Source organism: Orcinus orca, chromosome 17, assembly GCF_937001465.1.
Source record: "Orcinus orca chromosome 17, mOrcOrc1.1, whole genome shotgun sequence".
Lineage (NCBI taxonomy): Eukaryota > Metazoa > Chordata > Mammalia > Artiodactyla > Delphinidae > Orcinus > Orcinus orca.
The window spans coordinates 26,214,454-26,241,217 of NC_064575.1; the positions used below are offsets into that span (position 1 = coordinate 26,214,454).

General features: G+C 34.2%; 1 pseudogene across 1 annotated transcript; it reads right to left on the reverse strand.

Annotated features, from left to right (window-relative positions):
- Positions 1-11,734: 11,734 nt before the first annotated feature.
- LOC101270547 (mesoderm-specific transcript homolog protein-like) lies at positions 11,735-13,123 on the reverse strand (annotated as a pseudogene). The gene has a single exon (XR_007472783.1). The product of XR_007472783.1 is annotated as a mesoderm-specific transcript homolog protein-like (transcript).
- Positions 13,124-26,764: the final 13,641 nt, after the last annotated feature.

Sequence of the window (26,764 nt, forward strand, 5' to 3'; positions counted from 1 at the left end):
GAGAAAAAAAAAATTAACAAGACATCTTCACACCTGTCTACAGCAGTACATACATACCCTATGTACTCTCTTGTTACTGTGGTTGAAGCGTTGAGGCAATTATTTTCCAAGAAAAGACAAAATTTTCTAATTGTATACCAGTACCTTATTGGCAATTCAAAAATATCCCTCCAGTAATTGTACTTTCTCCTCTACATGATAAATTGTCCTGTTCCTGGATTCATCTAAACAGCAAGCCAACATGAGAAATTTATGCCCATTACAAAGAAATACTCTTGACTCTACTTCTCTTTCCATTTTTGTCCTGTACATTTTCTTGCCTTTAAAACAACAGTACTGAAAATGTTCTCTACACTCATTTCCTCTCAACCATGTTATCTTGAGATCAATTAATGAGTTTTTTGCCATATCCTCTCTACTGAAACTGGTATTTTCTAGCCCATGCTGATCTTCCTTTGGTGAATCAAATAGCCAATTCTCATTTTACATCTTATGTGATTTATTGTCTTCATATGGCTTCCTATTCTGGGTGTGGGGGAATATTTGTTTTGGCTTTTGTTTTGTTTTGTTTTTTCCTGACCACAATGAGCTACTTCTTCTCAGTCTCCTTTGGTGGTTCTCAGTCCCAGATCCTAATACTGAAAAGACCTCATCTTTAAACATCTGATTCAGTCAACTTCAGAATCCTATACACAACTGCCTGATGACACTCCATTTGAATTTCCAAGTGTAACTCTTAACTCATCTTTGTCCAAAACAATATTCTGGTCTGACCCCAGCCCCTAATATCCTTCTTATGCAGTCTTTCCCATTTCTGTGGTGACAGCTCTATTTCTTCAACTGCCTAGTTCCAACATATTAGAGTCATCCTTGACTCCTTTCACACAATCATCCAATCTGAGAGCAAATTATGCTGCTTCTACATTCAAAATATAACCTTACAAACATTGAGGACATTATGTTAAGTGAAATAAGTTAGAGAAAGACAAATACTGTATAATCTCACCTATATGTGGAATCTAAAAAAAAATAAAATCACAGAAATATAACAGATTAGTAGTTTCCAGGGCAGAATGTGGGTGAAATGGATGAAGGTTGTCAGAGTGTACAAAATTCCAGTTTAAGATAAATAAGTTCCAGGGATGTAATGTATGGCATGGTGATAGTTATTTTTCAATTAGGTAAAATTATTGTGTTGTAAGCCTTAAACTTACACAATGATAGATATCATTTATGCCTCAATAAATCTGGAAAAAAATAAAATAAAAATAAATAAACAAAATAAAATAAAACCTTAACTTTTTACCCCACCTACCATGATTTGTCACCATCCTCTCTCACAGTGGATTAATCTTGTAACTTCCTAATTAGTCCCTATGGTTCCAGTCTTTCTTAAAGTATATTTCCAAGACAGAAGTTACCTTGATCTTGTTAAAATGAGAGGGAGAGTGTATTATTATTCTAATCAAATTCTTCTAAGAGCTTCTCATCTCACTGTAAGTCAAAATCAAAATCACACAATGGCCTACAAAACACTTCAGAAAGTGCCTCCAATGTACATCTCTATTCTTCCACTATTTACTTAAATAAATATCTTATTTCCTCTCCACTTTGTACTTGCTATTTTCTCAGCCTGGAATTTCTTTATTCCAGTTGATCCACCAAACCCACTCCCTCACTTCTTTCTGGTCTTCACTTAAATGTCAATCACCCAGTGAGGCTTTCCCAGACTACTATATTAAAATTACATCTCACCTAACTAACAACATCCATTACCCCATTTTCATTTATGTTTCTCTAAGGCAATTATCATTATCTAACCTGCTCTATATTTCACTTACTCATTTGATTAGCTATAAACTCCTAATAGAATTTAAACTGTACGAGGGTAGTGATTTGTGACTTTTAAGTTCACTGATGTCATCCATATCCTACAACGTGCCCTAGCTTGTAGGGGATCTGCTGTAGATATTCATGGGATGTATTATTTAAATATATAATTTCAGTCTTTCATAAAGTTTATTAAGAAAATCACTAATCACTGTGCAAATATACTTTAAAAATTCATGGTGTTAGAAGGGTTTATATACTCTCTATTTCAGAAGTGACATCAGATATTCTGTCCAAGACCACAGGACAAGTTAGTAGCTGAGACAAAAATCTGAACTCATGTTTATGAATTCCTATTTAGGGATCCCTTCAATGCTAGGAATTTTTCTATTGAGAGTGAAAACCTTTCAAAAGTTCAGAAAGCATTGATAGGACTTAGAAATCTTAAATTATTAATATGGAGGTATTTCTGTTTCAATTTGGAACATAAATTGGAGTTACCTTTAGAGTATTAAAGTGAAGATAATCATTAGGAAATATGGCTCTGGAACTAAGGATGATGATAAAGACTGAGTGTCAGGTGGATGGTTTAGATTTATAAATTATCCTTGCACAGATTTGATTAAAGAAATAGAAGCAAAGTAGATCATAGGAGACAGCATCAAATGAGAAAAGAGTAAAATCTTGGATGAAATTCTCAGCTACATTACAATTTTAGAGATAGTTAAAATATTTATTAATCAGAGAAATAGTTAAAAATTATTTAGTTACAGGATATCTAAATGTGGAGAATTTCAGGAAGAATTGACTATGAGAAATGCTAAATGCTACAGAGAGGGAAATAAGATGATGTGGGCAATAGTAGTCCAGTGGAATGGTCGTGAGAAAACTTGAGTTGGTTAATTTGACAAGGAAGATGAGAGAATGGATTCTACATATATATCCAAGACTTTCAAGTTATTGCCTGTGTTTTTTATCATTTTATTTTGTAAATACCCTTTAAAACTTATGGTGTGTTATGGATTGAATATTTGTGTCACCCTAAAATTCATATGCTGAAATCCTAACTCTCAATGTGATGGTATTGAGAAGTGGGAGATTTGGGAGGTAATTATGTCATGAGGATGGGACCTTCATGAATAGAATGAATGCCCTTATAAAAGAGACCTTAGAGGATTACTGCCCATATGAAAGAGACCCTAGAGGGCTTTCTTGCCCTTTCCACTACGTGAGGACATGACAAGAAGTCTGCAACTCAGAAGAGGGCTCTCACCCTGATCTCAGATGTCCCACCTTGAGAATTGTGAGAAATAAATTTCTCTTGTTTATAAACCACCCAGTCTATGGTGCTTTGTTATAGCAGTCTGAACTGATTAAGAATATAACTACCTAACTCCCAAGTCAAAATTTGGAGTTACCAGATTGTTAAAATTGCAAGAAAATTAGTATGTAAACCTATATTATAAAAATAAAACTGTAGAAGGCATCAATCATTTAAAAAGAATAGACACAAATAAAAATATAACCATATTATTATTTATTTAATATAATCATAAAAACTCAGTAAAACTGTATGGGAGATTTTGTGCCATTAATTATTACTACACCTATTTGCTATGATCAACACTTTGAGAGAATCGACCATTCATGATAGTATATCTACTTAGGACAAGAATTCATAGAACCAGATCTAATGCCTCAGCTGCTTTAAAATTATCCCAAGAAGTGTCACAATAAATAATTATTTTACATTTTAATTGTTAGACAAGTTATACTGGAACAATTTGTTTCATTAATAGAAAGGACTTGATGTTCTTCCCTTCTGGGATATGGAGAGCTCATCCAACAAGGTTATTAGGATTTAAAAATTCATTGTTAAATTTGGGAACAACCTAAAAACGATTCCAGATTCATATTCTATCTATTTTGGGGAGAATAATATAACTTTGCAATCGAATTTTAAATTCTATTGCCATAGACACTTTCGCTCTGCCTCACACCCTCATGCATCATTAAAATGATATAATTTTGCATGTGAAAAAATGAATTCTTATAAAATTACATAACACCATAATTTTGGGGTCAAAGTTTAATATATTAACAATTAATTTTTCGTACAATTACTATAGGATATTTAAGTTTTGTATAAATGTCAAAGAGCTAAAATCTATCATTTTCTGCCCTAGTATTAAATAGTGATTAAAAGCGACTAAAAAGGCAGCCATTATTTTCATTATAAATAGCATAGATACATTTTCAAATCAACATTTTCAAATCATTCCGATATAATATTCTTTTAGTTTGCTAGAAATCCAAGGTAATAATAGAATGTGGTAAAATATTTCTATTAGTAGAATCTGACTAAAGTATAAGTGAAAACAATAATAAAGCAAGCAGAAATTTGATTGGCAGTTATCTGCCTTTGAACCTGAAAAAATTATAATGCTAGCAATTTTTGCCTATTTGAACTACTTACTTATGTCATTAAAAATAATTTCAAAATCTATTGAAGGGCTTCCCTGGTGGTGCAGTGGCTGAGAGTCCGCCTGCCAATGCAGGGGACACGGGTTCGTGCCCCGGTCTGGGAAGATTCCACATGCCGCAGAGCGGCTAGGCCCGTGAGCTATGGCCGCTGAGCCTGCACGTCCGGAGCCTGTGCTCCGTAACGGGAGAGGCCACAACAGTGAGATGCCCACGTACTGCAAAAAAAAAAAAAAAAAAAAAAAAAAAAAAAAAATTCTATTGAAATATATAATTTACTTCCTTTTTTATCAACTGTCATAAACACCAAATTCCTCTGTGTTTTTTAATGGTTATATATTGAATATAATTGAAATATAGTTGGTTGGAAAATTAGACATTTATACTCATCGAATTTAATAATATGTTTTTCACACGAAGATCACACTTATACCATCTTAACAGTTTATTGATTTGCTCATGTAGTTGGTTTACAATATGTATGTGTATGTGTGTTCCAATGTTTTAAAAAGGAGATATAAAATTATACAGATGTGGTGAGGAAAAGGTTAACTATATTTCTTGTTACCTTCTGGAACAAAGAGAAATGAAGCAGGTGATGTATGCCAGTTTGGTTGAAGCTATATTTTATAAACTGGAATGGTCACACTTTAATTAATGGCTATGCCCTGCATTTAGTAGAAAGACTAGGAATTTATATATAATGCATTCATCATGCTTTCACAGAAAATGAAAAACCACAAGATAGTATACAGAACACAATATATTATGAAAAGCCAGGTAATTTTTCTACAAGGGGTGAAGAGTAGGTTGTATACCCAGAGCTCAAACTTTTGCAACAGTCCATACATGCAGCAAATGACACTGTTTCAGTTACTATGAACAGCTCCTTAGTGCAATTCATCTTTATGTCATTTAGTTGTCTTAAGTATAAACCGTAGGCTTTTAACTAAAACAATTACATAAGTGTACCAGGGAAAGAACAAGCTGATTGCATGATCTGGGGGGTGGGACCAAACATTAAAAACTAGTTCATTGACATTTTCAAGTAATTATAGGAACTATTGGAGAAATTTGTTTAAATGATTTCATGAATAAGATTTGAAACACTAAACAACCAATTTAAAACTTTTTTATGTTACTGAATTTTAAAGCATATTTTATAAATGTCTCTTGAAGATATAGTTTATCTTATAAATAGACCACCTCATTTTAAAGTCAAACTCCTCATTAATCAATTTTAGCCCTAATACTCTTATTAGATAATAAGAGGCATGTTCAGGGTATGGGGAAAGGAGAGAATGTTAACCAAAATTCAGTTAAAAGCATTTTCTTATTAATCAGTGAGCACAAAAAATTCAGCAAATCATTTATGAATCAAAGAATGGGAATTTAGAAGGTCTATATCTGGACTTCTCACAAATAAAGGAATCAAGATTGTATCACTAGTGTTTTTACCATGAGCAATTAGAAAAATGGAATTGTCATCTATTTTGATCGGGAATATCAGGACTGTTTCTGTATGGAATATCAGGAGGTGAACTTGAAGTAAGTCAAAGATATTAAGTTTGAGATTCCACTTAGTCAAGTGGACATATCTAATAGATAATTATACATGAAATTTATGATTAAAGTGAGAATACAAAATCACTGATATATATATTTAGGAGTTGTCATCATGCAGATGGTATTTAGAGCCATGAATTGCATAAGATCACCAAGAGACTAGTGTAGAAAGACAAAAAAGAAGATTCCCAAGTTCTTTTTGTACTAAGAATTCTTAAACATGACAATCTACTAATAAAGGAAAATGAGAAGAAATGGCCAGTGAATTAGTAGGGAAAAAAGAAAGAAAGAAAGAAACACAAATTATGGTGTCCTGGAAGCCAGCTAATTAAAACATTTCATGAAAGAAGAGTTCAACCAGATCAAGCAGGTTGTGGAACACAGAGTGACCGTTGGATTTTGAAATGTACAGGTAGTTTTTAACCTTAATAAGCCTGGTGGCAAAAGTTTTATTGGAGTGGGTTTGGGGAACTATGGAAGAAGAGAAACTAGAATTGTATATGTGGATAATTTTTTGTGGAGTTTTGCTATCAATCAAGTGAAAGAAATAAGCTAATTGTTACAAGGGAAAATAAAGTCAAGAGAGGGTTTTTGCTGTTGTTTTCTTTTGTTACCTAGTTAGTTTTAAATATGGAATAAATAGCAGCAATTTTGTATGAAGATGGGAAAGACTCAATCAGTAAAGGGAAATGAATTGATAATATAAATAACTCGATGCAGTGTAGCTGCATTAGTGCAGCTTCATCTGACGAATTCTTCTAACCATATAAATGAAAATAAGTGACTTTTGAAAGGTGAATTAGGTTAATATTTTCTTTTAACTGATAGTTTATATTGTTCACTGTAGTTATCTTTACACATCTAAACTACGATTTCCCCATGTGACAGTTACATTGTTTGGGTGATAAATCAGTGAGTAAATCCTCATTCCTCTTACCATAGTGACTGTACCAGGTAAACCAAGCCTAAAATAATTGGTGCATGGTATACACCTGCCTAAAGGGATTAAGTCCAATCATTGTTCATTCAGTGCAAAGCTTGTTCTGCATAAGATGGTCTGTTAATTGGAGACCTGTAATTGCTGAAGCCATTTGCTAAAGTGGGAGAAGCCAATCCGAAGAAGAAGTTGATACAGGGGAATCACAAGCTTAGAGAATTTTAAACAAAACATGCCAGAGCATTGAAAAAACTGTGTCTAGAAATTTTAATTATATGAGTCAAAACATTCTCTCAATTGTTTAAATAAGTTTGAATTGAGTTTTCTTTTACTTGGAATTAAAATTATCTTAAATCAGTGATGGGCAGAAAAGCAAACCCAAATTTACATAGTGGGCACTTGCTAATTATGCAGTGATGGTGATCCAAGTAAATTGCTCTCTGAGAACAAAGAACATTGTGAACTGCTAATTATGCCTGAAATAACAAAATTTATGACAATTTCCTACAGTCATATTTTTTTCCCTACAGTGGCTAAAGGGACAGAGAAAAAGAAAGCTGTTTCTTGGCTGAGGATAAAAACACATGAACAAAAAATAGAAGAGTTTTATCTAGTAAAGAAAGCATTGATTGCCCTGGAAGACAAGAGATACAGGTCATAAACCTTACTTTTCCATTCTGTTTTAAAAGTCTTTTTTCAGTAGATCTTTTAAGTGAAAACTTTAACTAGATGACTTTTCATTCCATTTAAATTTAAATAGGCTTTGACACTGAGTAGGGTGTTGTTACTTATTGCTATTGATTTTCATTAATAAGGCACTGCTTTTAGCAAATTCTAATGTTAGCATAGTTCGACAACAATTGCAGGATCTAAGAAATAAGGAACATAGCTTGCAGATGTACATATAGCTTTCAGAGGATTGACGCTCAAACACTTAATTCACTAGATGTTATTAACCACATACATGTGCTCAAAACTATATAGTACATGGAATTGAAAACCGAAAGAACAAAAATTCCTCACTGAAAGAAGTTTACAGCCTAATAAAATATCAAACATACAAGCTTTAAAAATATTCCAAATGCTTTGTGTACTAGATGCATTTAGAAGAAGCATGCTGGTCATAATTGAAAGAACACTTAACTTCTGCCTGATAAGGTCAGGTTAACCTACAAAGAGATGGACACATTTAAAATGAGACAAAATATAAGTAAAAATTCATTAGGGAAAAAATCAGGAGGAAAATTTTATTTGTTGTCATTAAACTGTACTCTCCTCCAAAGCATGATAATGACAGTCATAGTTTTATCTCTGAGGTCTAGCATTGCAATGGTCACAGAGTAGATGTCTCATAATTGTTGCTTGAAGAATACATGGATTGCATGGAGGGTAATTTAAAATGCTAGAAAGAGAGGGGGGAAACACAGAAAATGCATAAGAAACTTAGAAACTATTGTGAAAGAACTATGGCTATTGTGTGGTGCTGCAGATAAATAGAAAGTTGATTGTACTAGAACAGAATATTTTTGTATTAATGAAAATTTATGACAATGCATAATTACGACCTGTCAGAACATGAAGCTCATGCCATGGAGAGTCTTACAGAGTAGGTTAATTAATGTTGATTTTATCGTTTAAATAATGAGTAGCCATTGGAGAATTTTGAGAAAAGATGACATGATCAAAAATGCTTATTACAATGACTACATGCACAGCATTCTGGAGTGCATTAGAATGGTAGAAAGGTTAAAGGAGGGAAGAACATTTAGGAAACTGTTGCCAGAAAAGGTATCACTGCCTAAGCTACAGCAGTGGCAGTGAATCTATGCAGAAGGGAAGAAAGCCTGAAGTATATGCCAATTTAATAGATAGTAAAACAGTTGGAGCATGTTGATTTATTGCTACAGTGGACAAAAGAGATGGAAGCTTTAAGATGACTTCCAGATTTTCAACTCGTACAATTGAGTCGATAGTATATTCTTTACCACTGTAAGTACACGAAGAGATGCACATGTGTGAGAACTGGAATTCTATTTGGAGTTTAGGACATAAATCAATAATGTATCTAAAATATTTCAGAGGTAGATTTTACAAAGTAGAGACGCTTTCATAAATCCTGAAATTATTTCAACAGTGAAATCTTTTTGACATGGTAAGAAAGAAAATCATCATTTTTGGCTATTTGTGCCCCTGGAGTGCTACAAGGCAAAGTTTGCAGAACAGTTTTAATTTTGCTAATTTTCAACTGCTTTTAGTATATATTCATTCATTAAAAAATATCCTGCCTGAGAAAAGGCTCATCATCAGATAACATACAGGAGTCTTCTTTTTATGCTCCATCTTCTTCAGTTTAAAAAAAAAAAGCTTATAACTTAGTGACTAAACTGATAATTTCAAATATCAACGTTGGGGTTGAGGAAGTGAGCGATAATCACTGAATAACAAATTGTTGTGAAATACATGTGGTTTCCAATTATTTACATTAAAAAGAATTCAAGGAATATATATTAGAGTTTCAGCATATAGCACAGAAAGAGATAAATAATTGAGTGATATTGTCATAAAAAACTTTTAAATTTTTTTCTACTTATTATTTTCAACCAGACTTGTTAGCAATTACATTATTTAAATCAAAACAGCTGATGATGCTGTATTCTGTCTTATTCTTGCAGGAGGCAATAACATTTAATATGTAAAATAATTTGGAAAAGAGACCTGCTCATCACAATAATATGCAGTTTCATAATTTTATATTTATATTCAATAATTATTTATCAAAAATGTAATATGTCTGATGTATACTAATTCTAATGATGCCTAATTCCAGAAGATGCATTTAAAATTCTTAGACACACACACACACACAAAAAAATTCTTAGACACATCTGGTCAAAGGACATTAAAAAATATTTTCAATTTAAATTTATATCTATACTATAGTTGTAGGGATAGCAGTAAGGATAAGTAATAAACAGATATTGTTGAAGATGATAATAAAATAATCCAAAAAACTTTAAGGTATAAAAGCATATTATATTAGGATACACTTATTTGTAGAAAGTGTAATAAAATTAAAAATTTAAGATAAAAAGAAAATGGTGTAAAATACTCAATTTTAAAAGAATCTTATTAAGTAATAGGAGTATTATCAATCTGGCATTTAGAATTGAGCTTGTTCTTTCTAAAACAACAAATTACTGTGAATTACCATCTCCAAAAGTCTATAAGCAGTGTTCCTATTCCACTTATTTTTATCCCATATCACAATTCTTACTAAGTGTCTTAGTTATGTATTATTACATAACAAATTATTCAATTACCTAGTATCTTAAATTAACAACAATTATTATTTCACAGGTACTGTGGGTCAGGAATCTAAGTACATCTTAGCCAAGTCTTTTGAGTGTGGGTCTTACTGATGGAAATCAACTCAGAACTTGACTGGAAAGGATCCACTTCCTAGCTGACTCTTCTATTTGTTGGATAGATTTAGTTTCTTGTGGGTTATTGGACTGAGGGTTCTGAGGCTCACAAGCTGTTGACTGTCCCTCTGTTCCTAGTCATGTGGGGCTTTCAAAGATCATCTCACAGCATGGCATCTTGCTTCATCTGATCAGGCAAACAAGAATGCAAAAGACAGTAACAGCAAGAAAGAGAGAGAGAGAGAGAGAAAGAGAGAGAGAGACAGCAAGTCACCTACTTTTGTAGCTTAATCATGAAAGTGATATCTCATCTTTTTTATTGTATCCTATTGGTTAGAAGCAAGTCATTAGGTCTAGCCCACACTTAAGGGATGAGCACAAAGGCAGGAATACTGGGAGGGAGGGGTCATTGGGAGCCATGACTAAAGCTGCTTACCACACTATGTCTTCAACTGATAGATGTTTAAATGAAGTTAACTCAATAAACATTGATTGGGCATCTGCCATGCACCAGGATGGAAAGAAACAGAAATTAACATAACTTTATTCTGAACCAAATGCAATCTTTACATTTATTTAGTGTAAAAAATGTTACGGTGAATCATTTTGGCCCTAGACATATAAATATTAAACAGAAAAGCTAGACAATACAATTGGTTTAGAGATTTCATATTATCATATCAAATTACCTTTGCCAAAGAGGTGGGAGAATGTTCATGGTGCCAGTTCTATATTTTTTTTGTCAAAATTCATTTTTATTAATAGAAAATAAACACTTATTCCCGTTGTTATACTTGAAGTTGCTAATAAAAAAATTAAAAAGAATTTAAAATCACCACTCAATAATCCTGTTTTAACTAAGACAATGAAACTGTGGCTTAAAAAAAAAAAAAGGTATTCAGCACCATTTACTCATAGAACTTTCAGACTTTGTTCTTAAAGTTTCTGGAACTTTCCCATCTGTAAAGTACAGGAATTGCTGAGCTACATGAGGAACCCTCTCTGGGACAACCAACGAGAAGTTAAGCAATCAGTATATATTCAGTCTGGTAACTTGGACTGTACAACGATCCCCTCCTCTCCACTCTGGCTCAGGAGGGACATGCTTCTAAGCACTGAGGTATGACGAGTCCGACTGTTATTAGCTGGAAAGACCAGTTCTAACAGCAAATAACAGTAAATCTCTGGCACAGAGACTACTGTCCTTAATGTTCTGTGATTTTAGGAAATTCTGTAAATGGCTTGGCTTTACCTCAGTTTACTCAGAAATGAAACATGTTTAATAAGGTTAAAATACTCTGCTAGAGTAAGTGTCTGCTGGTTTAGTGTCCTTATAAAATACATACATAATACGTGTAGGTAAATCATAGTCTTAAAGTATAATTAGAATATTGCATTATTGAAATGAAAGTCTAACAAAATGACTACAGTTAGAAGCAGCTAATCAAACTAAATCCAAAGTTATGACAAGGGAGACTCATTCTCATTTGAAGCTGTGTCACTTAGAGAATTAAAGCCATTCAAGGCGAGGTGAAGGTGGCACCTTTAGATAATTCCAACCAGGGCCAGAAATTAGCATTTCTAAATATTTCAGAAAAGTCCATAGAAGTGTTTCAAAGACTTTTATGCAAAAGAATGTCTGTCTGTCTTTCTGCATCAGTAAGTAGTAGTGCCCATCAGAATTCCCTATTAACACAAAGACAAAGGCAAGTCCATACACTTGATCAGATGTCAAAGGAATGGGAGGTGGACTATTAGGTCACCCTTAGAGCTTCTGCTGGCTTTTTACTATATGCTGTTCATCAGTGTGAGTCAGGTGGACTTTTGTGAGAGAATAGTGTTTGGTGGCCAGGACCTCTTTTGGGCATTTCTTGCTAAGTGGAATACACAACAGATAAGGGAATAGGGGAAATAATACAGGAAAGCTACTCTTTCCAGCTCAGAAGGAGTTGATGAAGCCCATATATGCATTCAAGAAGCCCATGGGATCCTCTAGCTGTGGACCGTGGCAGCGTTTTCCTGTACAGCTCCAAAAACTCTGGATAGGGATTCACTGGATCCAGTGGCCCATAGATAAAATGAATGGGAATAGATACAGAGGCAAGAGCTCCCACCCAGCGTCTTCTAAACTTTTTCCTTTGATTGATGTACTGCAAGAGACTGTCAATAACCAAGTTCCCGTCATTGTTGCGTATCCCTGACCACATGTCCCACAGTTCAGTCTCAGAGGGTCGGGGGTATGGCCCAAAGACCGGGGTGAGACCTTGAGAGAATACGAAGAAGTTCATCAGTCGCGTGAGGATGGGTGACAGCATGTCTCCATCTTTGAGAAGCTTTTGGAGAAGGAGAGGATGGTGAGTCTCAGGAAATATACCTCCATTCGACAGACAGAGACTCTTGATGGTAAGCTGACCAGATCGATTCTGCTTGAACCTATAGAGCAGCTCCTGAGCAACAATATCCCCATAGTCATGAGACAACAGTTTGATCCTACGGTTCTGGAGGCCCAGATGCCGCAAAAGAGCTTCCACGATGCTGGCCTGCTCGAATATGGAATAGTGATGTGGTCTCGGTTTGTCACTGAAGTCAAAGCCTAGGAAATCAAGGGCAATCACTCGATGAAACCTGAGGGTCAGACCTTCGCAAATCTTGTACCAGTCATAGCTGGACGTTGGAAAGCCGTGTAAAAGCACAACTATCTCTGGACTTCCAACCACACCCACAGAGTCTTGGTAGAAGATACGCAGTCCCTTGTAGGTAAAAATAAATTTTCCTGATGACTTCCATGAGTGAAGAGCAGAAGAAAGCTGGGGGACGGGGGGATGTGCAGATAGGCTGCAAGCAGGGGCACAGCCAACAGCCCCACCTGGACCCACCACTCCTTCATCCTGATTCAGGTAAGGCTTGGGCTACAAGACTCCATGTTTGGGGACCCTGTTGCACATGCGCTTCCTGCGGCCAGAGCTTCTCCGCCTCTACGGCCATACCACCCTGAATGCACCTGAGCTCGTCTGATCTCGGAAGATAAGCAGGGTCGGGCCTGGTTAGTACTTGGATGGGAATTTTTTTTTTATTTTTTATGATGCATAATTAATAGATATGATTATTTTAATAATGTTATAATAATGAGTATAATAGCTAATGTGTACTAATGTAATTAATATAATAGTTAATATTTGTTAATATAATACATACAATAGCTAATATTTATTGAGTACTGACTTTGTGCTAGGTACCATGTTAAGTACATATATATATATATATTTTTTAACATCTTTATTGGAGTATAATTGCTTTACAAAGGTGTGTTAGTTTGTTTTATAACAAACTAAATCAACTTTTGGGGAAATTTTAAATCCACAAGAGACAGCCAGAGAGGTATCAAACAGTTAAGGTTTTTCTTTTTTTGGGGGGGTGCCTTGTTGCGCCATGCGGGATCTTAGTCCCCCACCAGGAATCAAACCCGCGTCCCCTGCAGTGGAAGGACAGAATCTTAACCACTGGACTTCCAGGGAAGTCCCTTGAAGAGTTAAGTTTTAATGGAAGAATTATCCACAAACTATTAGGTACTTCAGCAATTATATTTCAGTGTCTTACTTAATGGTTCAGTGGTTCTAAAAGTGTGGTCCAGGTACTCTGAAAATTTTTTCATAGCTTCTGCCTGTCTAAAATTATTTCCATAATAATATGAAGATATAATTTGCCTTTTTACTCTCATTCTTTAAAGAATATATAATAGAGTTTTCCTGTGATCCAGTTGACATGTATTGTCAAACATTAAAGATAATAGGCTAAATATTTTGAAAGATAGTTATCTTTCACAAAAATATTTATGTTAACATTTAATATGCTTGTTATTTTAAAATGAAAAAATAAATATGTTACTTAAATTTCTGTTTTAATTTTTAATATGGTAACTATTGATAAATGTAATTGACATAAACTAAAGCTCTTTGGGTTTGTTAATAATTGTTAAGAGTATAAAGGATTCTAAGACCAAAGTTTGAGAATAAATAAATTAGACAATTCTTAAAGCACCAGTGGGTTTCTAAACAACTTAGATGAAAAACACTGTTTTGAGAAAAATAAACTTATATTATTAAATTTATTTTCTCATAATGCAATGTGCTTTAGTTAAGTTTAAAATTCAGATGTTTCACTTCAATAAGCAAAGGTATTCTTGGAAAGTGGCAATCATTTTTTAAATAAGAAAATCATTTTGAGTGTGAATATAATATCAGTGTCCCTCATTAATCACAGCAAGAATATTTACTACATTAATGTAACTGGAAATATTTAAAAAATATTTCCCTATCTGAGTAAGATTATAAAAACAAGATCATAATTATATAAGAAAAAACAGTGTGAGGGCAAAGTATAATGACTTCTAATGAATTTTAGGTGTACATTTTTAATAAGGCTTGCACTTCATCTTTTAAAAAACTGTAAGGACTGTAAATGGAATGGGGGCAGAATTATACTAGTCTACTCTTCTGAATATACACTACTTCTTCACCATATTTAAAAAAAATACCCTCCAGTATCTCTCGTAATATATATTTGGAGGATTCTTTTCTTTAATAATAAGTTTTAATGATATGCTATGGTAGAACATTATCATCAATTGGTATTTTAAAAATAGGAGCAGAGAAAGTCATTATACTTAGAACGGTAGTGTTTCATTGATGTAATATAACAGAAAAGCCCCAATGACAGATAAAAAGTCCAAGTTCTATTTCACTTTATTAAGAGCCACTGAATTTAAAATGGGAACAGGACCAGCAACAGATAACAAATTACAGCTCAAATAAATTAAAATGTTAATTTTATATTTCTCTAATCACAATTCCATTCAAGATCATTCTCATTTGCCTCATTCCAGGATCAGCATATATAATTTCATTATGCATCATAAATGTGAGAATAGTTTTTTGTGAAAAATCCAGTTTAATAGTAGATGAACCTATAAAATAATACTTGCCTCCCTCAAGCACCTAGTCCATAAAGCAAAAATTGCAGTAGGTAAAACATGCCATTTGGCTTTCCATTCTGATTAGAATATAGAAATTTACAAGAGACCATCATTGCCACATGAACAAATAAGAAAAACTATCTAATTTAAAAAAAAATAATAACAACAACAGTGAGCTAAATATGCAAAGAAACTTAAATTGCAGAAGAGAAGTCCATGATTGCTGACTATTGTAAACAAGGCACAAAGAGGAACCAACACTATACAGATTAGGGTAAAGAGTTACCAGCCTTAACTTTTAACAGATATTTAATGGCCATGTTAAGAGAGGCCTGACAGGTTAGAAATTTAAAGAGCCCCAAATACAGTAATTCACTAACCAGTTCTTTCCTAGGGGGCCTTTACCAAATGAAGAGCAGGAGCCTATCAAAAGTAGAGGCAAGAAAGTAGGACTAAGAAAGAACCCCCAGGAACAGGGGTCTTTGCAAAACTGAAGGTCAGCAGATAGCCAAAGACTTTGAGTAGAGTAGGAAATCTGAGAAAAATAACCAGAGGAATATGTAGTTGTACCTTGCAAGTGCAAGGCAGTGGCCTATTTGTAACTGTAGGCAGGTCAGAAGAGATAATGGAAACTCACCAAGGTATATGGGGGTCTTTTCTGAATGCACAACAATGGCTCACCCAAGGCTGGGCATAGTATGGGAAAATTGAAATAAACTACCCAAAATGCAGTGGTCCTTTCTAAGTACATGGCAGCAGTCTAAGAGTGACCAGGGGTAGAAAAAGGCAACTGGGAGAGATTCCCTTAAGAGGAACACAGGGTCTTTGCTGAGTTCACAGCAGGGGCCAAAGAAGGTAATGTAAAGACCAAGATAACCAAGAGAAATCCCCCTGAGCACAGGAAATCTTCAGTACCTTAAAGCAGCACCCAATAAAGGCTGTGGAAAGGCAATGAGACAAAGAGAGAATTTGTAAAAGTACCTGAGCAACTACAAAAGGGAAGAAGAGAGAGATCACTGGAGAATCACCAGTACTCAGATTCCAATCTTTGCCTAAAAGAAAAGAAAATTTTGATTCCATCTCAAAATATTCGAAGCCAGTTATTAACTAAACCAAAATAAATACAAAAGTAAAAAATACAGAACTAACTTAATTGTAAGTTAAATTGATTTATTCTTCGACCCAGACAGCCTGACTCTCTTTCTGTGTTGTAATATTATTCAAATCTAATTCTGTTTTCCAAGGCATTTAAAATTTACATGAAGCTTAAAGAATGTCTCTTCAGGGCTTCCCTGGTGGCGCAGTGGTTGAGAGTCCGCCTACCGATGCAGGGGACACGGGTTCGTGCCCCGGTCCGGGAAGATCCCACATGCCGCGGAGTGGCTGGGCCTGTGAGCCATGACTGCTGAACCTGCGCCCCCGGAGCCTGTGCTCCTCAACGGGAGAGGCCATAACAGTGAGAGGCCCGCGTACCAGAAAAAAAAAAAAAAGTTTCTTCAAAAATTACTTAATTAATTGACTTTAACATTGCATTTGAAAAAAATCTAATAGGGAAAACCTAAGCAAATAATGGAAAATCTGAGTGAAAAAATATCACAAGCAGGCAGTTAAGAAAATTCATTATGTCCTAGACCAATTCACATAATCAATACATTAATGCTAATTAATAGTATTAATAAAGTATAAATCTTTGAAAAGCTAACAATTATTATTTTTATTAAAATGTACTAAGCTGGGCTTCCCTGGTGACGCAGTGGTTGGGAGTCCGCCTGACGATGCAGGGGACACGGGTTCATGCCCCAGTCCAGGAAGATCCCACACGCCGCGGAGCAGCTGGGCCTGTGTCCCATGGCCGCTGAGCTTGCGCATCCGGAGCCTGTGCTCCGGAATGGGAGAGGCCACAGCAGTGAGAGGCCCGCATACCGAAAAAAAAAAAAAAAGAATTAAGCTGTGGAACTGGGCTAGATTCTGTCTTAGTCCATATTAATTAATATTCTCTGACCACTACCTATATAAGGAATTTTGACAAAGTTCTGTAGTCTCATATCTATAAAGTTTATACTGCTTTAAAATTAGCCTCATATACAACATAGTTAATTATAAACCCACAAAACCAAATTAGTAAAAATGAAATATATTGGATATACCAAAGTAATTCAAATTCCATCAGGCTTTTGTTACAAGACTTTTTAGTCAGTTTCTTGAAAAGCATAATTACAGAAATATAGAATGTTGACACGTTTAGTTCCTTGTTGTGACACCCATATTCCGTTTATCATTTTAATGGCAGGGAAGAGAAAAGCCAGGGCAAAACTGACTTTTGAAATTGTGACTCATTCTACTTTCAATATGAAATAATCATTTATGTGCTTTTATAAGCCTGTAGTAGTTTCCTGTGCTGCTGTAACAAATTATCACAAACGTGGTGGCTTCAAACAATAGAAATTTATTCTCTCACAGTTCTGAAGGCAAAAATTCTGAAATCAGTATCACTAAGCTGAAATCAAGGGCCACAGGCTCCATGGGAAAATTGGTTCCTTTCCTCTTTCAGCTCCTGATAGCTACTGGCATTCTTCAACTTGTATGCCTGCATCCCTCCAATCTCCACCTCTAATTGCCTTTTCCTTCTTGGTGTATAGTATCCCTCTGCCTCTCTTATAAGGTCACTTGTGATAACATTGAGAACCTTCCTGGATAGTCCAAGATAAACTTTTCGTCTCAAAATTCTTAATTTAACTACATCTCTCATGACTTTTTGGAAAGAAAAAAATATGATGATGTTTACAAGTCCCAGGGATTATAACATGGATACCTTTTGGGAAGGCCTTTTTCCCCTGTTCCATTTTCCCCATTCTCTTACTTTCTTTCCTAGGATCACTTACCAGATAAACTGCCTGGAAGTGAGTCTTGTTTCAGGGTCTGTTTTGGGGATAAACCTACCTAAGACAGCTAGTTTGGCTAAGAGTATGGACAGTTTCTACTATAACTGGAGATAACGCACAGTGTGGACACAGACACAAGATGTGGAGGTGTGGGCAGAGGTCCTGGTATTTCCCATCTAATTGTTTCTGTTTTCTCATTGAAATAGGAAGAAAGTGATATTCTGAGCCTCAGGATATGTTAGAGTTTAGAGGAAAGAGGAGACTAGTTTAAACGGCCAACTTCAATAGTGGTAGAAAAAAATGGGTTGGTAAAACATGGAATGATTTCTCAGAAGCATGAAAGGCCTATGCAGTATCAGTTATCATTAATCACGAGCATAATCTTAATTATATTTCCTTTAAATCTAAGCTGCTCACTATGCCTGGAACATTCTATAATTCAATCATTTTCTAGTATTTACCTTTAAATGTCCTTTTTGTATTTATGTCACTTATGATGTTTATAACTGATGTGGTATGTTCTCTCACATCCACAAATCTCTGGAAATAAGAGACAGCAGAACACTGCTTAAAGAATTGTTTTAACCAACCCTTTTACGTCCTTTTATTGTATGTAACTAGTAAAGAAGAATAATGGGGACATGTGGAATTTTTTTAAGGCTTTATTTTTGAGCTGCTTTAGTGGAGGTATTTTTTTTTTAATTGAAGTATAGTTGCTTTACAATGTTGTGTTAATTTCTGCCATACAGAAAAGTGATTCAGTTATACATATATACACATTTTTTTAAAAATTATTTTCCATTATGATTTATCACGGGATATTGAATATAATTCCCTGTGCTATACAGTAAGACCTTGTTGTTTATCCATTCTACACATCATGGTTTGCATCTGCTAACCCCAAACTCCCAATCCATTTCTCCCCCACCCCCGCTTGGCAGCCACAAGTTTGTTCTTTATGTCTGTGAGTCTGTTTCTGTTTCATAAATAGGTTTATTTGTGTCATATTTTAGATTCCACAGGTAAGCAATATCATATGACATTTATCTTTATCTGGTTACTGCACTTAGTATGATAATCTCTAGGTCCATCCATGCTGCTGCAAATGGCATTATTGCATTCCTTTTTATGGCTGAGTAATATTCCATTGTGTATGTGTGTGTGTGTGAGTGTGTATATAAACACACACAACGTCTTCTTTATCCATTCATCTGTCGATGGACATTTAGGTTGTTTTGATGTCTTGGCTATTTTGAATAGTATTGCTATGAACATAGAGGTGCATGTATCTTTTTGAATTATAGTTTTGTCCAGATATATGTCCAGGAGTGGGATTGCTGGATCATACGGTAATTGTACTTTTAGTTTTTTTAAGGAACGCCCATACTGTTTTTCATGGTGGCTGCACCAACTTACATTCCCACTAACAGTGTAAAACGGTTCCCTTTTCTTAGTGGAGACACTTTAAAATCTACCACAAGGCTTATTACTTCATAAACTTCAATTTATTTTATGTTTCTTTATGTTATTTCTCGCACATTCTCATTATACTGCTACATAGTCTTATGATGGACTTTCAGATAGCAAATTCCAAGACAGCAAGTCTCTCTCACAATTCGGAGTCTTCCAATTTTCTTATGTAATACTGGTATCATAAAGGTAATACATTCAATTAAAACCTCATATTCCACATTGAAAATATGAAGAAAATACATGTTAATTTGATATTTAGTCATTTAATACACCATTATTGCTTACCATGGTGTGCTAAATCCCATAATAAAGATAAGTATAAAAATAAATATGACCAGGCTCATCCTGAGTGATGCCTTAATGCTAAGAAAGGGCAGAGGATTTAGGAAATGGAATGCACCTCTAGTTATGAATTTGTGTTTTCATGTATTAGTATAAACTTATTTACTGTCAAGGACACTCCAGAGCTGTACATATTATTTGTTGGTCATTCTATAAGGTATATACTCTAAATATATTTGGTCAGTCATTGATTGCAGAGTAAGATCTTCTTTAGAAGTGATATAAAGTTTCCACATTCGCTTTTAATCTACATCATTTTCTTCCCTTTATATTCAAGCATAGTTTCAGAGAAAGTTCTGAACTTTATCAGAAAATGTGGAAACATGCATTGTATCTCATAGTACATTAAATCAATATAGAACTGGGTATAAGGTTTTCTTTACATTCAACCAATGAAAGAATTTCGCATGCTCTTGGATGTTCCTGAGATGGAAAATGGGTTCCCAAGAAGATTCTCTTGGCCTAAATGCCTTGCAACCAATGGATTTGATTAAAATGATAACAAACTATAAAACCTTCCTTTTACAGAGGCTGTATGCCCTTTGTGTGTCTTTTTCTATTAATAGATTTTTTAATCACTCTTTGTATCAGCTCTTGTTTATTACTTGTTTGTAAAAGTATGACCATGATAATACTGCATATTTCAAATAACAAATCTTACTGCCAGGAATAGGTACTAGAAAGAAAATCTACAATTACAATTACCCAAGCAATAATACAAAAATAAAATAAATGGTATGAATGTCATCTGTTATTAAGAGCATATATAATGTTTGATGTTAGTAGAGGATGATATATTTGAAAATTATATTTGAAAAGTCTGGTTTTCTCTTAGATTTCAAATTGATTACCTTGTATTTTACATTTTTCTTCATGGCCTTAGTATGTACAACCCAGAAGTCCATTCTCTGATGCTCATAAAGCAGTTATTTATTCAGGAAGACTGTAGTTGGACCTTATATTTGTCTTCATAACAAACTCTATTCTTGTTATACTTCTAAAAAATCAAGTGATTTTAAATAAAGGTTGTAGGGTTTCAGTTCTTGCAACATTAAGCCTAGGATATTGTACCAATTTGTCAAGGGCTGATTGTTCCCACTATTGTTTCATGTACAAAAATGCTTGGTAAGGATCACTATTAGGTTTACGGCGCTAAGAATATCTAAGTTTAAAAGATAAAGACTGACTCCCTTATTATGCTCATTGAATTATCCTTCCACACCTTATGAATATTTAAAATTACAAAGATATAGCTATTTGCTATGTTCTATTCTTTTTCAGAGAAGCACCCTAAACATGAGTAATTCTAAGCCATCATAGTACAATAATTTTATAATTATACAGATATAAATTATTTTGCATGATGTTAAAAGTCATTTTAATATTTAACATCACAATTAATTGTTCAAGGTTCATCGCCCCACAAAATAATAAATTTAGCCCCATAAAGAAACTATACATTTAGATAACTGTGCAAATGGATTTCATTTAATTATTCTTAAAACTGTTCAAATTCACAGCTCAGTTAACAGGTGATGGATTGCACATAATTTGTTCCCTTTTTATGGATTATAGACTAGAGATAAAATTACCTCAGGAGACTTTTTTTTCCACCCATGGTTTCACAATCTGTTATTCTAAATGTAAACTGATTGAACCAACAATTCCCTTTTGTCACAGCAGGTTTCTGGCTTTCAGTGTTTTTCTGCTTGTATAATTACATATTTTAAGAAGATATGTTAATCAGTAACCATATTCTGAAGTCTCAAGGGATCTAACAGAAATTTGTTGCAGACAGTATGCTTTAACCATTTTAGTCAGTACTCACAGTTATACACTTAGGTTACTTATTTGGTACAAAAGCCAGATCACAAAATCATTCATTTGCTCATTTCCAATCATCTAGTCCTTTACGATCATACATAGACTCACATGAATTTTCAGTTGGGAACAGACTTCAGAAATCTTATAGTATCATCATTTTAAGTATAAGGAAATTGAGACTCAGGTTGGGGGGAAGGAGCAATTGTGTTAATAGAAGACTCATTTCAAATTTGAAATTTCTCACTTACTGGATAGGTTGCTGTATTGACTTCTTACTGTTGCCAAAACAAGTAACTACAAATGAAGTGGCTTAAAATAATGCAGATTTATTCACTCAGAGTTTTGGAGACCAGGAGTCCAAAATCAAAATGCTCCTTCTGGAGGCTTCAGGAGAGAATCTCTTTCCTTGCTTTTTCTATCATCTAAGGGCCACTTTGATTCCTTGGCTTAGAGTGCTTCACTCCAACCTCTAGTTCTGTCAAAACATTACCTTTTTCTAACTCTGATCCTCTTGTCTCCCTCTTACAGGGAAACTTGTGACTGTATTAGGCCCAAATGGATGATCCAGATTATCCCCCCATATTAAAATATTTAACTTAGTCTCATTCACAAAGCCCTCTTTACCATGTAAATTAACAGACTTACGGGTTCCATGGATTAAAACTTGGATATCTTTGAAAGACCAGTATTGGCCTGCCATGGTTATTTCATCTGTAAAATAGGCTTGAATACCATAGGGCTATTTTAAAGCTGTATTAACACTCTATCTAATCTCTACAGCTTTTGATCATTTCTCATTTATTGTATTAACCTAACTGATTTTCCTATCTGTAGTATCATTTTTCTAATGCAGATTTACCCTAAGGCTACAAAAAATTCCAATGTGTTCTTATTATTCTCTTGCTTAATACATTCAACGACTCCCTTTTGCTTTACTCAAATAGTTGACATTCCTCGTAACAGTTTACAACCCATTCACAAGAGGGATGGAAACCAGCTGTCTAGGTTGTATTTTGTCACCTACCCTATGATCCACAGGCTAGTTAACTTTTCCTAAGTGTGGCAAATTTCTTTGAACATCCATACCTTTACATAAGTTGTTTCCTTTGCTGGAAATTCCCTTAGTTAAACCATTTCCTATCTAGAAAAATTGTATTCATCCCCCAAGACTCATTCCATTGTATCCTCCTTTCTAACATTCCCCAGAGTAGACTTCTACCACACTTTGCTTTCATCTGTACTATTGAACTTATCATGTGCTATTTCAATTATAGTACATTTTCTTTATTGTACACTCTGTGAAGAGTTCATCAAGAGTGATGCCTGTGTTCTATTCATTTTTTTCATAATCCCAGCACGTAATGTTTAACCCAGTCATTCTAATTTTGCCTTCAATTACATTTTCCCTTGCTTGATAGAAACATTATTGCATGACTTTGGCACCTGAGGTTGCTCTTGGCAAAGGATCCTCATAATGCATTTTGTGTCTCTCATAGCACTGAAAAATACTGAGGACAAGGTAGGAATTTAGTAAATTCTTTAAGACTGTTAGATTAAAATGTATTAATTTTTGTTTCTTGAATAAACAGAAGGATTTCTGTTTATATTTTTTATATTTTTTATATGTTTTATATTTTCATTAATGACTGGGAGGAGAGTCTCAAGAAAATCCATATTTTTGTCTATAACCCTGAATCCTGCAAGGAAGACAGAATTACCCATTTATAAACATTAATTATGTATCACAAATAGTTGTATAAAAATAGAGAATTTTAAGGCATGAACGAAGCTCAGGAAGAATTGGAATATTTTCTCTATTTTACCCCTTGGGTGATGATTTGAAATAAATATTGTGATAAAAATTCTAAAATGCAGATAGAAACTACTTTCTGATCCAGACAAAGTTGTTCTCAACTCCCCCTTTGCTCTTTCAACGCATCCTAGCCCCAACTACACCATGTCCTTACCCTTAGCTTCATCAAGTTCTTTCTTTCTACAGTCATTTGGAGGTGATATGCCTAGTGTGTAATAACCCATTTTAGGTGGCAGTGGAACAGTGTAATTTTTGGAAAACATGTAATAGAGGGAGTAATAGGAAAAAAGGAGCCCTGGAAGCAAGGGAACATGAAAACTATGGTCATTTTAATACTCTCTTACGAAAGGAAGACTACCTATCTCTCATGCAAAGAATAAAACAGGGAAAAAACTAATCTGTTTATTGGAATCACAAGTCATTTAATGTACCATTATTTTTTTAAAAAGATGAGAAATATATATCATAGCAAACAACCTAGATTGTCCATATGACAAGGAAAAACATCCTAGGGAGAAACTTACATCCTTCTTTCAGAAGTCTGTCAACAATTACATGCCCAGGTGAAAAGGAGAAGCTCTTCAACATGGAGGATTGGGGAGGAGATGTCCTACCCTCAGAATAGTGTGTGTGTGCCTGTGTGTGCCTGTGTGTGTGTGTGTGTGATTAATAAAGCTTCACTTTCTTTCCTTTGTTAATATTTGCTGGATTACACTTGCTCTACCCTTTTAGTTTAACCTATTTTGAGCTAGGTTTCCACCATTTGCAATTTAAAAAGCATAGTCTCCTTTATCTATTTGTGAATGTTGTCTCCTTATCTATCTGTGAATGCTCTATTTAAAAAGCTTAGTCTCCTTTATCTTTTATGAAAAATCCTCACTCTCTAGATAAATATACTTCTCAATGTCATTTTCACTTAACAGTGTATTTTAAAACAATTTTGTGATCTCCACAGTGAAAATATAACATCCTCTTATAAATTCAATTGTTCATAGGTTGATAAGAAATTCTTCAACTCTAACAACGGAGTGGTTTTAGAGCCACATTGGTCTATTAACAATCTCATTGATTTCATATACTTCACTATCACTAGAGAGAAGGGCTGAGGCCTAAGTATGGCTGGTGGTTCATGACCTAACGCTGGTCTCAAAATCTTGTTTAGATACTCTTTCAAAAAGATATACTCCCTGGAATTTAAAATTTACTGCCTAGGGACAGTAGTCAGAAGACTGACATATTCTATGTAAAAATGTAAAGAATGGATAATTATATTAAATGAACTTTCTTTGCCAAAGACATAAATAGCCCAAGGATAACATTTCTTAAGCTATTTTCAGCTTTTGCATTATTGGAAAATACTGTAGTACTGCAGATGGCAACTTAAACTATTTGCCACAAATCTTTAAAAACAAAGTGCTTGTCATTGCTGACAGCTGAATGAATATGAAAGAGAAAATGCAATTATATTTTGCAAATTCAAGGAAGGGAATTCTCAGAAAAACTTTCCATTTAGACTAATTAAGTAGAAGTACTTGTGGCTGTATCAAGTTCTACTAACACCTAACTTAGGTAAAGTTAGATAATATAATTTTGCATTCAAGTTTATGCCATGGGGGCAGGCTAAAGTGACTACACCTTATTGGACTGTGGATTAAAATTAATGATCTATATTTCTTCAGGAACTTTTTTCAATGTTTCTGTATTTATTGTGGCCAAGAGGACCTCAAAGTTCTCTTCAGCTTCACTAAATCTTAGACAGGTCTCTTCTTTGTTATAGGTTCCTGATCTCTCAATTCTTAGAGCATTTGCTTTATAAAACCTACAATTGCAAATTCTTTCTCTTTCTTTTTGAGATATAAATCTTCTCCCAGCCTCTTCCCAGTTTTACAACCCAGGAATGTCTTTCTCAAGGACCTTGGGATCATCCATTAAAAATACAATAATCTAAGGAGATAATGCTCTGATCTCACAGTCTCTGTAGGAAGGTAGCAGCTTGTAAGGAATAATTAGCAAACAGTGATGGCCTAATCACATTGACCAAGTCTTCTCTAATGTCTCCCAGTACTTTTCAGTTAGCTCACCCCAGGGTTTAAAAAACATACAAACTTTTGTTTCAGGGGAATTGAGTTCAATCTCTCTTCTTGATTTCAATAGTTTTAAATGAAGAATTCCCTTGCCTGTTTAACTATATAGTGCAATTTTTTTTTTTTTTTGCAGCTGAAGAAGCCCCACTATTTCAACTACAACAAATTCCTCCATAGTGATAATAATCATATGTTAACTTGGATGCTCTCTTGCCTGACACATTCTTCCTCCCTCATGTAACCTAGTCAACAGTTCTCAATTTTATTTTAGAGATTTTGAATAACTTTTAAAAAGTCACAGTTTTGGGGAAATGAAAATGTCTATTCTGTGGATGCACAGAATAACTCAAAGGAAACATCCCATGTTAACATGTGTTCAGGAATTTCAAAATTGAAGCTTCACCCAAGTGTACTGATGCAGCACTATGCTGCCAAAAGTCACACTGGTCGTCCAAACTGAATACCAGCCTTGAATGAAAACATATGCTTGGCTGATTTGAATTATTAACTTCTTGCATCTCCTCAGTTCACCTTCTAGCTGAAAGTGCTAATAAAAAGAACAGACCAAAAGGCAGACAAGAAGATGAGAAAGAAAGCAAGAAATACAGACAAAAATAAATTTCAAGTAATAGAATATATTTAAAGAGAAGAAACAAAAACAAGTGAAAATAAGAATTAATATAAATTTTAATTTCACACAAATGCATTATTTTACTTTTCTTTTCTCTTACACAAATATATCCTTAGTTAAACAGAGTATATGCTTTGATGAATGCCTTTAAAAGTTAAAATAGAAACTAGAGTAGTTGAGGAAAGAGAATGTCTTGGAATTTTATTTAACATATTACTTTTTTGCTTAATTGGAAAATCAATAATTTAGTTGTTATGTATTATTGTTAATTCTATTACCATTATTTATTACAGCACTGAGTTATTGAAAATAGACCCTGAGTCTGAAAGTTGGCTGTAATAATTACTTGCTTATGCAAGTTGCATATGCTCTTTTATTTACTTTCCTCTCTACAAAACTTATGCTCCTTTTCCATCTTTGCATCCAGTGCAGGAATAGCTATGAAACTTTCAATAATGAAGGAAGTTAAAAATATTTTTTAATTACTATTAAAGTTTCTGAAATATC